Raw genomic sequence first — 15,377 nt, 5'->3', positions numbered from 1 at the left:
ATAGAATGACTATTGTTGTCATCAACTGCAGGTATATATAACTGAGCCGCACCATGAGAAAACCAACATAGTGCATTTGCAAAGCCTATTGCAATTAGAGAAACCGTTAGCGAACAGCATGGATCCTGACCAGACTGCTCATATACTGAATATTATTATCATAAATCAGCCGTGTTGTTTTAAGTTTAAAAGTAGTTCTCTGACAAGGTATTTAAAACATGGCAATTATGGCGTATTCGTAAGGCAATTTTTCTAGTTGTTCTTAGTAAAATAATAAAACGTTTTATTTCATGAGGCTATATTCTGGTCTCAATGATTAGAAGATACAGTGCATGTTTGTTGTTAAGCCCTTTTACAGTTGGGTGATACACTTCCCTCTTTGACCGCGTCAACGAAATAGATGGAAGACGTTGGTCTGAGAGCCCATGGACTTTTAGTGCAACCATTGAGGCCAAAAGAAGTTTATACTTTTTTGGAAATAATATTTTATATCCTCCGTGAAAACCCGTTTCTTAAATATCAGAGCCGTGCCTGTCTATATTTTGTTCACTTATGTTTGTGATAAGGGAGGGTAAAACCCGCTTGTAAAAATATTAGTGGTTGGGTAGAATTTACATCTAACAGTTTTTTCACTATTTAATTACAGTAGCTATCTGACTGTCAGTAAATGTATATATGTCACACAATGTCAGCAATAAGAAATTCATCAAAAGGGAATGAAGGTCAAACTTAATATTAAAGGTCAACGGTCACATTTATGTAAAAATCACAAAAATTTACTGACTGACAATCAGATAGTTACTGTAATCAAACAGTGTTTCAATAGAAGTCCGTAGGTAGTTCTTAAAGTCCATTGGAACTAAGTTGCTTCGACAGTTATCTGCTGTTAACCTTCGTCAGGTCTTTAATGGTGTTTCTGCTGTTGCTCTGTCCTCTGCAACGGCATGGAGTATATGCGTAAAGAGGCCGTAATAAACTCTTTAAGAATACCTTTAGAAGCATAGAAAGGAATCAAGCAAAATAATAGAAGATTCGGTTTGATTGTCTCTGTTCTTGAGAGGTAAACAAATGTGCAATCCCCTGGCACCAGCTTAAGAAGAAATTGTATTGAATAATATTGAATAGACTCTCTGCCCTCAAAGGACCAGAATACTTTTATTTAGATATTGTGCCTTCAATTACCATTGCGTGAATGAGGCATTCACCTCTCGTAGGCTCTGTTCTATAGCATTTGAGCATGGTTTGGATGTAGTGTGCAAGGGTTTTTGTCGCATTGATCGGTTTGAATATCTAAGCGGTGTTTTTGCGACTGACAGTTTTAAGGCGTTGCCACGTTATGTTCCTTTATTTTTACGTTTTGAGCTTTATGTCTATATACTTTACTAAAAATCTACGTAATTATTATGTTCAAAGATGTATGTAAAGATATATGTAGAGATGTAGGATTATGGTTTGAACATGCTTCGTTCCTGGAACGTGATATTGTTCCACTACAGTTTCTTTTTGCCGCGGGCCAACTTTGTGATTCTTGGCTCGGCTTTGTGCTTCCGGGAAATCTATCGTTATCTTGTATTTCTTACCCTGAACATATCACAGTATCAGAGTAACATTTTGGATGTGAAGAGGTATCTGCTCCACAGATGAATTGATGGAGGAAATAAAATGAAATGATTGCCTTTCAGCACTATCATGCACCTGACCCTCATGCCCTTCTGAATGTAATTCGGAAAGTCTATGGTAAGCTCAATTCATTGTAAATGTAGTGTCAATAATCTTAACTATGTTATCGTGCGGGGCTGAGCACGAATTACTAGTAAGTAAACAACAGCGCTAAAGGAATATAGTTTATCTGTAATTTTGAATAATTAAGAAGACTTAAAAGTTACGTGCAAGTTTCCGGTAAAACAGACAATCATGAACAATTTCATTGAATTAAACATTTCTCTTAAACCTCTACAGGCCTAATTGTTGATTCAGTTTTAACCAGGTTAAGTTAGAATGGTTTTAGAATACATGTGCATTGCACGTAATCTAATTATTTTATAACACAGAAAACTTCTTGTACCGTTTGCAATCGATTTGAAGGTCTATATTGAATTTTCATCACATTTGTTATATTCTATGTACTAATTTAAAGCAGATTTTGTTAATTTGTATTCCCAAATTGTATGTTGCACGTCTTGTTAATTCAGAAATAGTCATATTTTGATTCAAATCGATAAAAACAGTCGAAAGTAATGAATATCAAGAGAAAGTAGCGACGTGAAAAACGTATCGCAAATTAGGTGGGTGGGGTACAGATTGAACTTGTAACTTGAATCGATTACAATTATTTTCTTAAAAAGTGTAAATTTAATTATTAGAATGCCACATAAGTTTTGTTTAATGGCATGATATCTGATGTTATAAACATTTCTGTTGAATTCTTAAGACATAATGATCTAGAAGTATTATTTTCATAATCGGTCACCAGATTGATGACGTCATTACAGGATCCAGAGAAACATGCATATTGTTTTGTTTTTAGACCAAGTAATAGTTTATGTGGCTATATTTCTCAATCATTTTTGAGCGGGTTACAGATTTTTATTCCAATTCTATCCAGTTCAGATATAGATCTACTTATTTACCTGTTTTTTGTTTCGCATTTGACCTAAATACCAACAGACTAAAATTAATCAAATAACAATAAAACAATCAACAACAATAGATTTTAACAACGTTTCACTTCTGTTAATAACTGTACGCAATAATACGATCTCGCGTCATTTTCGCCCGCTGTATGCAGCTGGTCTCAAAGCGTCCCTGAGTATCGATCGGATAGCAAGTGAGACCGATCGATGAGCCGGTCACGCTAAACAGTAACACTACAGTCAGCTTCAATAACTCATAGCCACAATTTACTGGTACAATATAATACAGATGTCGCTTATATTAGGTAGGTTTTTTTCCGGAATACCAACACATGTTACGTATGTCCCAAATAGTTCAACTGATATTTCAAAAACATTTGGCACTCATATATTCTAGGTCTTAATTAAATTGTTACTATATTTGTTTGTTTGTTTTGGGTTTAATGCCGTTTTTCAACAGTATTTCAGTCATGTAACGGCGGGCAGTTAACCTAACCAGTGTTCCTGGATTCTGTACCAGTACAAACCTGTTCTCCGCAAATAACTGCCAACTTCCCAACATGAATTATCAGAGGTGGAGGACGAATGATATCAGACACAATGTCTTTTATCAAATCGTCACGGAGAACATGCGCCCCGCCCGGGGATCGAACTCGCGACCCTGCGATCCGTAGACCAACGCTCTCCCTACTGAGTTAAGCGGGCGGGCTTATATTAAGACCTATATCAGTGACAAATGTTTTACACAATTGTATGGAAAGAAATAAAGTGTTTATTTTCTTCTAAATAATATTGGAGTAATATCATCAAGATAGGCTCTTTCCGCGAAATTGCGTTCGCAGTCAGTCTGACGTCATTCACGAAAACAGTAACAAAATGACGGCGTTGGTAAAATTATTTTAAACTTGGACACCAAAACTTCAAAACGAACATTACATTATGGCCAAAACTTTTTTCTTGCAGTAAAAATGGAATCGACACAACTCATCTATATGATTTTTTCACTGGATTTTACGATATTTTTTATTAAAATCAGGAATTGTATCTTTAACGGAGGACGATGTGAGCAGGCCATTTCGGCTGTTCTATTTAGATGTTGAAAAGGTCTACATTCTTACATTTATTTCGAATTTCTGATTCTCATGGAAAGAAAATTATGTGTTTGTGTAGCAAGTTATTGTAAAAATATAAATAAATGTATTTGCAATGTCCCAATGTTGTTTACACCCGTATAAAAGCAAAATTTGCAATTTAATGTTCATTTGTGCTTAACATCTTTTCACGCAAGCCATTTTTTTTCACAGGGCATAGGACTGTCGATGTTTTGTTAAAGAAATAACTTCCAGTAAATTCAACGTCACTTATTCATGCACTAAAACAATATGGCTTATCGCACCACATGACATGAGATCATTTTGCTTTAAAATGAATAATGCTGTTTTCTTTTGACACCTTATAATATCATAATCTTTATAAACCATACACCAGAAGAGTAATTTGATATTTCAAAGTTGCTTTAAAAATGGCGGTATTGAATACTGTAATTTTACACATTAACACTTTGACTGGCTCTTAGCACAGTCCCCAAGGTATTCGTGACGTTTCCACTTGTAATTGTTTTGTTTATACTTCTTTATTTTAGCCCGACTGTTATAACTGTTAAAAGTTTGTTGTCTAATATGTTTTGGGGTTGTTTTTTTTTGCGAATTTGCCAAATGTGGACGTAATTAGCCAAAGTTGATTCGTACGTGATTGGGCACAGCAAAACAATATCATATATTTCTAAGCTTTTCAATACTAGGCTTACTCTGAATTATGTGCTTTTTTGTTGTTTCGTGCACAATATTTTCGTATATACATATATAAGGTGTGTCATTTTGCTTTTTTACTTTGTATATATGTATTTGGTCTAAACATGATTATCTCAGATTACGTTTCCTTGATTTTCTTTGATTTTGTTTCTCATGTTCAAAATTTATGCTTATCAAATCAACTGAACACTCTTCGTTCAATTTTCCCATTTGCAATACTCTTTTTGATGATTAGCTGTTGTTCATTGCACATTTTTCCATTCATGGTGTCAGTTGCATAACCCATGTACAAAAGTTCCGTTCAGTACTTTGTGCCTTTGTTTCATGCACATAACCTAATAAACTTTGATAACGTGGCAGTTGAGTCCGATAAGTCCAGGGGTGTTCAAAGATAATCCGTCATAGATCTATTGTAAAGCAAATATTGGATTTACCTGTATTGGAAAATAAACAATGTCGATTGTATTGAGGTCAACTGCCACATTATCAAAGTTTATTAGTATCTTCAGATGATTTTCATATAACACAGATTATTTAACCTGGCCGCCATTTTCAGAGTTATTTCTAACATAAAATCTAAAATAAATTTTGCACACAAAAAATTTAGAACTATTTTTACATTTTCCCACTTTGCAGACAGTTTTATTTTGATTTGTTCTATTGTTCATTCAGCATGTAATCTGCATTTTTTATTCTGTTATTCTTTTTACAATGTGTTGGTTTAATTTGTCAGCCGCACCATTGTATTATCTTGTCTAGCGTTTCACATTTCCTTTTAGTGAGGCATGTACATGTTTTTCTTTTGTTCCGTGTGTAGTATATTCGCTGATTTGTCATTGCAAGCCGCAACATACTGCTTCTTTTGTTGTTCTGATATTAGTTCTGACATACATTAGAGCTACCTCTATGAAACTCACTGGGTGATCACGTATCAATGCCACATGAGTAGACTCACATGCACCATGCTTTATTTACAACACCACAATTCACGGTATTCCGCGATCTGTTTTTTTTTCCTCGATGTATTAATTAAACACTTTAGTGGTCATTAATTTCATTTTGTTTCCCATGTTTCCTTATACATTTCATATTCGAATGCCTACTTTATTCGAACCACTTTATTCGTTCTTCCAGTTGTGTCTTCGATGTATGCGAATTTTACAAATTTCTTTGGTCTTTGTTTTGTATTAATCAGGATGGACTTGGCTATTTTTCTTCATTACTTTTCATCATAATTTTGTTGTAGAAGAATTTTGATCTGTCGTCTGCAGTCGATGTTGTGCAAGTTGCAGTAGAGTGTTAATCTGTCCTCTGCAGATGAAGTTGTGTGAGTTGTAGCTAAGTGTTGATCGATGATGTGTTAGATTTAGTAGAGTGTTGATTTTTCGTTTGCAGTCGATGCTATATTCGTTGTAGTTGAGTGCTGATCCCTTGTCTGTAATCGATGCTGTGTAAGTTGAAATAGTGTTGATTTCTCGTCTGCAGTCGTTACTGTGTTTGTTGTAGTAGAGTGTTGATCTGTTGTCTGCAGTCGATGCCTCGTTAGTTTTAGTGGGGTTTTGATATCTTGTCTGCAGCTGGTGCTATGTTAGTTGCGGTTGACTGTTAATCTTTCGTTTGCAGTCAATGCTGTGTTACTTGTAGTGGAGTGATGTTTTTACTCTGCATTCGATGCAGTGTAGTTCTAGAGCAGTGTGGATTTCTAGTATGCGGCAGATTATGTGTTTCTTTTAGCGGAGGAATGTTGATTTTTGGCCTGCAGTCGATGTTGTGTTAGTTGTAGTGAAGTAAAATATTGATCTCTTGTCTGCAGGTTGTAGAAGAATATTGATCGATCGTCTGTAGCCGATGCTGTGCTACATGTAGTGAAGTGTTTAGTGTTTATTTTTAGTCTGCCGTCGTTGCAATGTTAGTTGTTTTGAAATGCTGATTTCTAGTCTACAGTCGATGCTGCATTAGTTTTAGTAAAGTGTTGATCTCCAGCCGGTGCCTTGTTAGCTGCAGTTGAGTGTGGATATTTTGTCTGCTGTCGAGCTGTAGTGGAGTGTTAGTAATTTGTCTGCAATCAATGCTGTGTTAGTTGGTTGCTCATCTCTAGTCGATACTGTTTTAGTTGTATTGGAGTGTTTATCTTGCATTTTGCAGTCAATACTATGTAAGTGGTAGTGGAGTGTTGATGTATGGTCTGCACACTGTGGTAGTTATAGTGCAATGATAATTTCTAGTCTGTAGTAGAGGCTGTGTAAAATGTAATGGGATGTTGAGCCCTCGTCTTCAGTCGATGCTGTGTTAGTTGTAGTGGAGTGTTGATCTCTCATCTTTAGTGGATGCTTTCGTAGTTGTAGTTGAGTATTGATCTGTTATGTAGTGGAATATTGATCTGTTATGTAGTGGAGTATTGATCTGTTATGTAGTGGAGTGTTGATGTATGGTATGTAGTGCAATCTATGGTAGTTATAGTGGAATGATAATTTCAAGTCTGCAGTCGATACTGTAATGTTGAGCCCTCGTCTGCAGTCGATGCTGTGTTAGTTGTAGTGGAGTGTTGATCTCTCGTCTGCAGTCCACGTTGTTGTTGTGGAATGTTACTTTCTAGTCTGCAGCCGATTCTGTGTTAGTTGAAGGAGTGTTGATTTCTAATCTGCAGTCGCTGCTTGTTAGTTGTAGTTGAGTGATGATATCTTGTCTGCAGTCCACAGTGTGTTAGTTGTGTTGAAACCGCAGACGATGCTTTGGTAAGTGTAAGGTGCCGGCAAATGATGTTATTTGTAGTGGTGTCATTCATATATAGTCTCTTCAGTCTGAAATATGTCGAACCGTGCTAAATATATATATATATGAATTGTAAATACATGTAGTTCATGATTTTCTTCTCTCGTTGTTCTTTTGACTTAATTGTAGATATGACTGTTTACCAATCAGTAATAAATGCAAGGTATTTTAGTGTGGTTAAAAGCACGAGTACAAGTAATATTTTGTGTGTTGTATTTAGCACTTTTAGCATCATTTTCATATTTGAGCCGTGCAATGAGAAAACCAACATTGTGCACTTGCGACCAGCATGGACCCAGACCAGCCTGCGCATCCGCGCAGTCTGGTCGGGATCCATGCTGTTCGCTAACAGTTTCTCTAATTGCAATAGACTTTGAAAGCGAACAGTATGGATCCTGACCAGACTGCGCGGATGCGCAGGCTGGTCTGGATCCATGCTGGTCGCAAAGTCACTATGTTGGTTTTCTCATGGCGCGGCTCATTTGTAGATGGAATGTCATTAACACGAGGTATTTGGATTCAAATGTTCGACCACTATTTATTTATAGCGTTCTGCGTATGACAGTCTGCCATACGATTGTTTATTTATTTGGAATATTTTATATATCGATCGTTTTTCTGGATATTCTCTATTGCTGTTGTTGAGGTGCTCCGAGACAGAGATGTTACACTAACCGATAGCCAAGACTTTCTTTTTAGTTCTTTGAATGTGAAGTTTAGTAGTATTCGTGGGTTTCGTGATTAAACTGATAAAAGCATTTATCAAATCCCAACATGATGTCTTCACCTTAGCGTAACACTGGATGCAAGTAGGAGCGGTGGTCTAGTGGATAAGTTGTCGGCCGCTCAATCCAGGGGTCGTGGGTTAGAGTCCAACTGGGGTCACGACCATGACTTCTCATATGACACCAGTATTGTTTTTCCAGGAACGGACTCGAGATTAGTTACAATAAGCTTGAAACTTTCATCACAATCGAGCTAAAACAAATTAGTATGAACTAAGTATCTACTTTTTGCGCTGAGATCAAATCGAATTTATGCTCCAAAGAAGTTATCAATTTACCATAATCATAAAGTTTATGCTAGCCGATTTCTGTTGATAATTGTAAATTTTAAATGCGGGTTGTTTGATATTCTGAGTAAAGGTCTATTTGAAAAGTTATGTGCTACCTTAGTTTGACTTTCATACATATGTGAATAAAACAAAATTCGATGTTCCACACCGTTTTGTCCTGCTAGAAACTAAAATATCTTAAATAAATAAATAATTTCTCTCTATGAAAGTTAACTGGATCTCAAGGATACACTAAATTTATAGAGATAGTACAGCCAAATTCAGAACAGTTGACTTCCCCGTACGTGAGATTCGCGAGGATACAAGTTCGCATTATAAATTAAGAATTTATACGAACTAATAACCAAACAATATACCAGTCAAATTACGGTAAAGCGCCTAGTAGTACCAATGAGCGTATATGCCGCAACCCAATAAGATTAGTTTCGATGCTGCTTTATATACACACACCCGAAATTGTACAAACACACATATATATATAAATGGAAGTAAAGTGGCAAAAGGATGATCCGTAATATATTATGTTTTATGGTGGCTGATTTCTGCCATTTCGTTCTGGCATGTTGACGCGTTTGGAGAGCGCAAACGCGTCAACACACCAAAAGGACAACTAGCGCGCCGGTCACTGTCGGAGTTTAATTTCGGCCCACCTGCCCTTTCAGACACATAAATGCTGCGTAAAGTATAGACCGCCCTAGCGCGCCGATACGGAAACCACCGTGAATTATTGGGGTTTTTTTTGTTTTGTTTTTTTTTGTTTTTGTTTTGCTTTTATTATTTATTTTACTAGCGTGCCGCTACGACAAGAACGTAATATATGGAATTGAGCTATTCGTGTACGCGCCAACACGCAAAAACGAAAAGGCAGAAATCACCCACCATAGATGTTATATATAAATATGAAGATATACGTGTTTACATATAGCATGAAATTAGACAGTGTTATTGTGCCTACTTGAACGTTTCGTTTGACTCTTCACCTCCTAGTCTTGAATATATTGAAAATTTGAGTAATGTATGATTTTAAAGTGCAATCACAAACTGACATCCCTCTTCACTACTTCTTTATGAACATCTGCTTTGGATATGCACCTGTTTATGTGATGATGCTATTCTCACACAGAAGTTTATAGAGGACTCAAAGGTGAGCCGATGTCGACATTAGTGAAAATTTATGTCTTTCCAGCTGCAAATGAAAGTCTTTCGAGTATTTTCTGTACAAACATTTTAGAAAATTTTCAATAAGGTAAATGTACGACATGTTACGTATCAAATGATATTTGAGCCGCACCATGAGAAAACCAACATAGTGCATTTGCGACCAGCATGGATCCAGACCAGCCTGCGCATCCGTCAGGTTTGGTCAGGATACATGCTGTTCGCTGTAAGCCTATTGCAATTAGAGAAACCGTTAGCGAACAGCATGGAACCTGATCAGACCTGACGGATGCGCAGGCTGGTCTGGATCCATGCTGGTCGCAAATGCACTATGTTGGTTTTTTCATGGTGCGGCTCATTTGTTACTGCACAAAATCACCATGTCTGATTAAATGTTTGTAGATAATACAGACTTACGTCATGGTAACAGACGGATTATACAGTGTTATCACAATAAGAAAATTATAATTACTGTATCGGGTTTGTATCATGAATTAGTTAATATTATTGGAATTAATTTTACATAACTGCTTGTTCTTGACTTCATAGGTATAAAAGATACATTATACTAAATTCATAATTGAAAATATTATCAATTACTTCATAGTATCTATGTAAGCATAAAATAACATGTTATATATAAACAGTACTGTGTGTTAGTAGCTAAGCACAGCATAAATGTGTACACTACAACTAAAATCTTCAAAGGTTTTAAATAAATGATTGTTATTATATACATAACATACAGTTAGTTACATATTTAGTCAAGTTAATTAATGGCAACCCATGAGTAATACGGTAATTTTATCACCTTTTAAAAGATAAAATATGGTATTAAAACGTTTGATACATTAAATAAGTTCAAGGGCAAATGTCGCAAAAACAATCACAATGAGCTATACATTTTATTTCAACATATTATGAGCATATGTTTAATTACGACTTTGTGAAGTTTCATTAAAATCTACATTGTAGAAAAACATCTAAGCATGAAAATATTATCAAAATCACAATTTTACCACAGACTTCCATTATGAAAACTTGTGTGAGGTTCAAAGTTTTCAAAAAAGTGCAGCAAAAAATCAAGCACATGACCCTTTGTTTTCTATTTGCCGAATTTTCTAAGTCTATTCTGAAGGTTTGAAAAATTAGAGCTCTGTCAATTTATACATTGTAGAAAAAAAAATTGTCCTGAACGTGCAGAACTACCTTAATGATCAAGTGTTGTGTAAAATTAATCACGAGCGTAATGTATTATAAGATTTTACGCATAAGCTTTGCATTTGACTTTCTGATATTCGCGGGCACCCTTTCAATAGATATGAATTTCAGTTTGAAAAAAGGCAGTCTTTTTTGTTCTCAGGAAAAAATAAAAAAGAAAGAAGTTACTCTCAAATATCAATATCGTAAAACTTAGAAACATGGATCAGACACTTGTCACTGGCTAGTAGGAATGTAGCAGACGACATTCAAATAACGCCATCGGATAAAACGAAGCTGGAAAATTGCAGCATATATTCATGTTCTTTTGTGCTTTATAAACGTCACGTATCTATGGCAACGCAATATTGCGGAAAAAAGCATTAAGATTGTTTTATTGTGTCGTAGATGCTATCGATAAGGAATTAAAATATTAAATTTGACGACAAAATGAGAATTATTTGAATAATTGAATAATTTTTACCTTGAATTATATAAGATTTAAGATAAGGGAATCCGGGATAATAGTATGATTGGCGGAAAAATGACGCATGTGGTAATACATAAAAACTGCTGTTGTGGTGTTTGTTCTATTTTCACATCTGTGCAGTGCACGTTATGATCTATTTCTGTACTGTGTTTACAAAATCATTTAAAGATGAGTGGAGGTGAAGAGAAAATAACGACATGCTTGTAGCCCGGAGGGCAAGAAATCAGGTAATTAATCTTCACTTCTTGTTTAGTTAATGTTGTGAATATACATGCTGAGATGGTATACAAAACAATAGATGTAATTAATGATATCATCGTTTTGATAGCAATGATCATATAATAACATGGTGGAAGATTTAAGTAAAGTTGGTAGGGTCTAAATCGCGTCCGGGAAAATTTTGTTTATCGTTTCCATCCAGTTTGTTACATTTAATGTAGACAGCTACCTGTGTCTGATCAGGATCGTCTGCTGTGGAAACTTATTAGAAATGATATTTATAGGTTTATCCATAGTAACAGATACTCTCCTGAAGGTACATTCGTGCACTGTTTACATAACATCGACAAAGCTCACGCGGACTACTACCTACACACGATAGTAGTAAAATATTGAGGAACATTTTCCGGAATTATTCCTGTGGGAAATAGATTATCGATCTTAATTGTGTCCGTCATACTGGATTATTACAATGGAAGACCGTCATATGGGTTGCATGTGTATAATCGGGATTGGATATAGCTCGCGTTAAGCATTTAGAAAACCTATTCAAGATGAAATTGACGTAAGTTGCTATGCCGACGACATTTAACTACATGTCATCTCAAAATTAGTTACTTGTGGATCTAGCTAGATAAAATGTTAGAATTATTACAAAATATTTGTGCCATTGCTTCATTAATATAGATAATTCATGTTGGGGAATATTACATAGGAAATGCTGTTCGTCAAAGATGAACACTGAAAATGATAGTTTTTCAGTAAAAAAAAAACAAAACAATTTTATCTTTTACATAACTAAGCCTAAGCTATAACTGATAATTTCTGTGCATGTTGTTTGTATATAGCAGACGATTATTATAAATTTTAACGAAGAAGACATTAATTTTATAAAAACATAAATGAATTAATTAAGATTTTTAAGCAAATACAACAGTTAAGCTATACACATAAGCCAGCTATCAAGTCAGCTTTCGGACATTCGTACGTCCGTCGGTAAAGTCGCTGTATACACTAAATATAGCTTTCATGGTTTCTCTTGTGATAATTTGGTTTGAAGAGCACGTGTGTTCCTTTGACTTTGTTCACCAATCTTGTTTAACAATATGACTTCTTTGTTTAGCACTTTCGTTCCTCGGGGTTATTGCAGCGTTGTTCCTCCGAGTTATTGTAGCGTTGTTCCTCTGGGTTAATGACACGCTGTACCTCCGGTTTAATGTAGTGCTCTTGTTCTCTTATGTAATGTAGCCCTCTTTTTTCCTCTAGGTTAATGCAGCAATGAAGTTCCCTTTTCTAATATCACACTCTTGTTTGTTCCTTTACGTTAAATGTTCTAATATCACATCTTTGTTCCTTTAGGTTAAAGCAGCGCTTTTATTCTCGTGTTCTCTGTTATTCTTAGTAGCATTACTCTAGTGCACTACACTGCATCCGAGTAAAACTTGACAGTATTTATCTTCCTTTGATTAATGTAACACGTTTGTTCTTTTGTATAAGTATAATACTGCTGTTATAAGTAGCCTTTTCTGTTCTCTTGTTTGATATAGCTCTTTTTAGAACATTGTGTCTGAAGTATTTTCTACTTCATGGCAACACTCTTTTTTTTCACTTCCAAAATATAATACTCTTGTTCTTCATATGCAATAGTCTTGTGGTTTTGTTCAATGTGTGCTCCATTTTATGTATTTTTCACTCTCTTTTTTTCTTTTCTTTAACAGTGTTTAATAGTGTACATGTGTTCCTCAAGGTTTGTGTTGCAGTTTTATCCCTCCATATTCCTCTATTTTATTCTGTATGTTAATGTAGAACTCTTGGTCTTTTGTTTAAGTTAATACTTCTTAGTATAGAGTTCTTATTCGTTTGGATTAAATCAGTACTCATGTTGTTCTGGTTAATGTGATCGACAGTCTTGTTTCCCTAACTTAATGTAGCGCTATTGCGCCTTGAGGTTAATGCAACACACATTTTGTTTGTCCTGTATCTTGTTCCCCTAACTTAATGTAGCACTATTGTGCCTTTAGGTTAATGCAACACTCATTTTCTTTGTCCTGTATCTTGTTTCCCTAACTTAATGTAGCACTATTGTGCCTTTAGGTTAATGCAACACTCATTTTCTTTGTCCTGTATCTTGTTTCCCTAACTTAATGTAGCACTATTGTGCCTTTAGGTTAATGCAACACTCATTTTCTTTGTCCTGTATCTTGTTTCCCTAACTTAATGTAGCACTATTGTGCCTTAAGGTTAATGCAACACTCATTTTCTTTGTCCTGTATCTTGTTCCCCTAACTTAATGTAGCACTATTGTGCCTTTAGGTTAATGCAACACTCATTTTCTTTGTCCTGTATCTTGTTTCCCTAACTTAATGTAGCACTATTGTGCCTTAAGGTTAATGCAACACTCATTTTCTTTGTCCTGTATCTTGTTCCCCTAACTTAATGTAGCACTATTGTGCCTTTAGGTAAATGCAACACTCTTCACAGTCAATGTGGAAAATATAGCTGTAGCAAATCTCTCTTTCAAATTGAAAGTTTCAATATATCATTTTTGTTCCTTGTAGGCTGAAAAACTTGCGCTAATTATTAGCACTCCTATTCTTCTGTTTTGATACCGTACCTCCGCACTTGATATAAAATTATCATTCTCGTGTTTTCTTGTACTTTTGTACCTCTATGTTAACGAGGCAACCACCTTCTGTTTTCTGCTGTAACACTCTTGCTCCTCAAGATTGTGTAGTGCACTTGTTTTCTTGCTTAATTAATTAAAATGATACACACGAAATGTTAAAAATTAATCTTTTTAATCATTGTAAAAACTATATTTCTCACATTTTGCTGACATGCTTTGCTAAAAAGGCAGTGGGTTTTTTTTTCTTGCTTTAAAGATGTGGGTTCAGGAATTCTCCTGCAATTCGCAGGTTTATGCTAGACTTACAAATGCATGCCTTTTCAGAATGAATTTTAAAACTTGTTATAAAACGTCACTCCACTTCTTTCTTTCTTTCTTTTTTTATGTTACTAAATTTTACCATGGAGAAGATAAGATAAATGGAGTTCCTTGATCAGATTATTTATTGGACATTTTGACATAGGTTGTTTTTGCGTCTTCACATATAGTTATATTGTGATGTCCACAGCAAGATCTAAATTCGACAAAACAGCCCCTTTCTGGATCATTTAATTGATTTAGTAAAATATAGCAAATAAATCATACATATATTTCTTGAAAAAGTACCAGAATATCCCTTTGGTATAAAACTCTAATGTAGAACTTTCCTTCTTTTGTTGAATACAGTTGTGATGTTCTTCTAGGTTATTGTAGCATATTTATACTTTTGTTTAGTATAAAACTTTTGTTCCTCTTGGTTATTGGGGCCCTCTTGTTCCCAAATATAAATGACACTCTTCTCCTCTTGTTTTATCTAGAACTCTTACTCTTCGGTGTTACATATCATCTATGTTAATTTCGCACTTCTGTTTTCTTGTTGAACTCTTGTTATTCTATGATAATGTAGCACTTTTGAACTTTTGTTTAGTATAGTTCGCTTGTTCCTTTAGATTAATGTATCAGTTTTTGTACTTTCATTGGTTGTGTTTAGTTCACTTGCTAATCTAGATTTATGTGGCACTTTTGTATTTTTGTTGAGTATATAGTTCTCTTTTTGCTCTTGATTAATGTAGCTCTTCCGTGCTTGTGTTGAGTAAAGTTCTTTTGTTCCTTTGGGTGGCTCTTTGTTTAGTTTAACTCGCATCGTTTTTATGCTAATTTACCATTTTTATACGCCCGTTTGAAAAACGGGACGTATTATGGGAACGCCCCTGGCGGGCGGGCGGCGTCCACAGACTTTGTCCGGAGCATATCATCGACATGCATGGAGGGATTTTGATGAAACTTGGCACAGTTGTTCACCATCATGAGACGGAGTGTCATGCGCAAGAACCAGGTCCCTAGGTCGAAGGTCAATGTCACACTTAGAGGTCAAAGGTCAAATTCAAGAATGACTTTGTCCGGAGCATATCTT

At 35.3% G+C, this 15,377-nt stretch overlaps 1 protein-coding gene across 2 annotated transcripts in view; it reads left to right on the top strand.

The window, feature by feature from the left end:
* Positions 1 to 10,924: 10,924 nt before the first annotated feature.
* The window catches only part of LOC123551842 (monocarboxylate transporter 12-like), a 36,886-nt gene continuing 32,433 nt past the window's right edge, over positions 10,925 to 15,377 (top strand). The window contains exon 1 of one of the 2 annotated variants that reach the window (XM_045341062.2): positions 10,925 to 11,366. The gene's annotated coding sequence lies outside the window, so the exon portion shown is untranslated. Of the gene's footprint in view, positions 11,367 to 11,454; positions 11,924 to 15,377 lie in introns of those variants that run through there. The other variant, XM_045341063.2, reaches the window with a different exon arrangement.

Source organism: Mercenaria mercenaria, chromosome 4 (assembly GCF_021730395.1).
Source record: "Mercenaria mercenaria strain notata chromosome 4, MADL_Memer_1, whole genome shotgun sequence".
Lineage (NCBI taxonomy): Eukaryota > Metazoa > Mollusca > Bivalvia > Venerida > Veneridae > Mercenaria > Mercenaria mercenaria.
The sequence above is the reverse complement of the archived record's forward strand: the minus strand, read 5'-3'. Positions and strand labels throughout refer to the sequence as shown.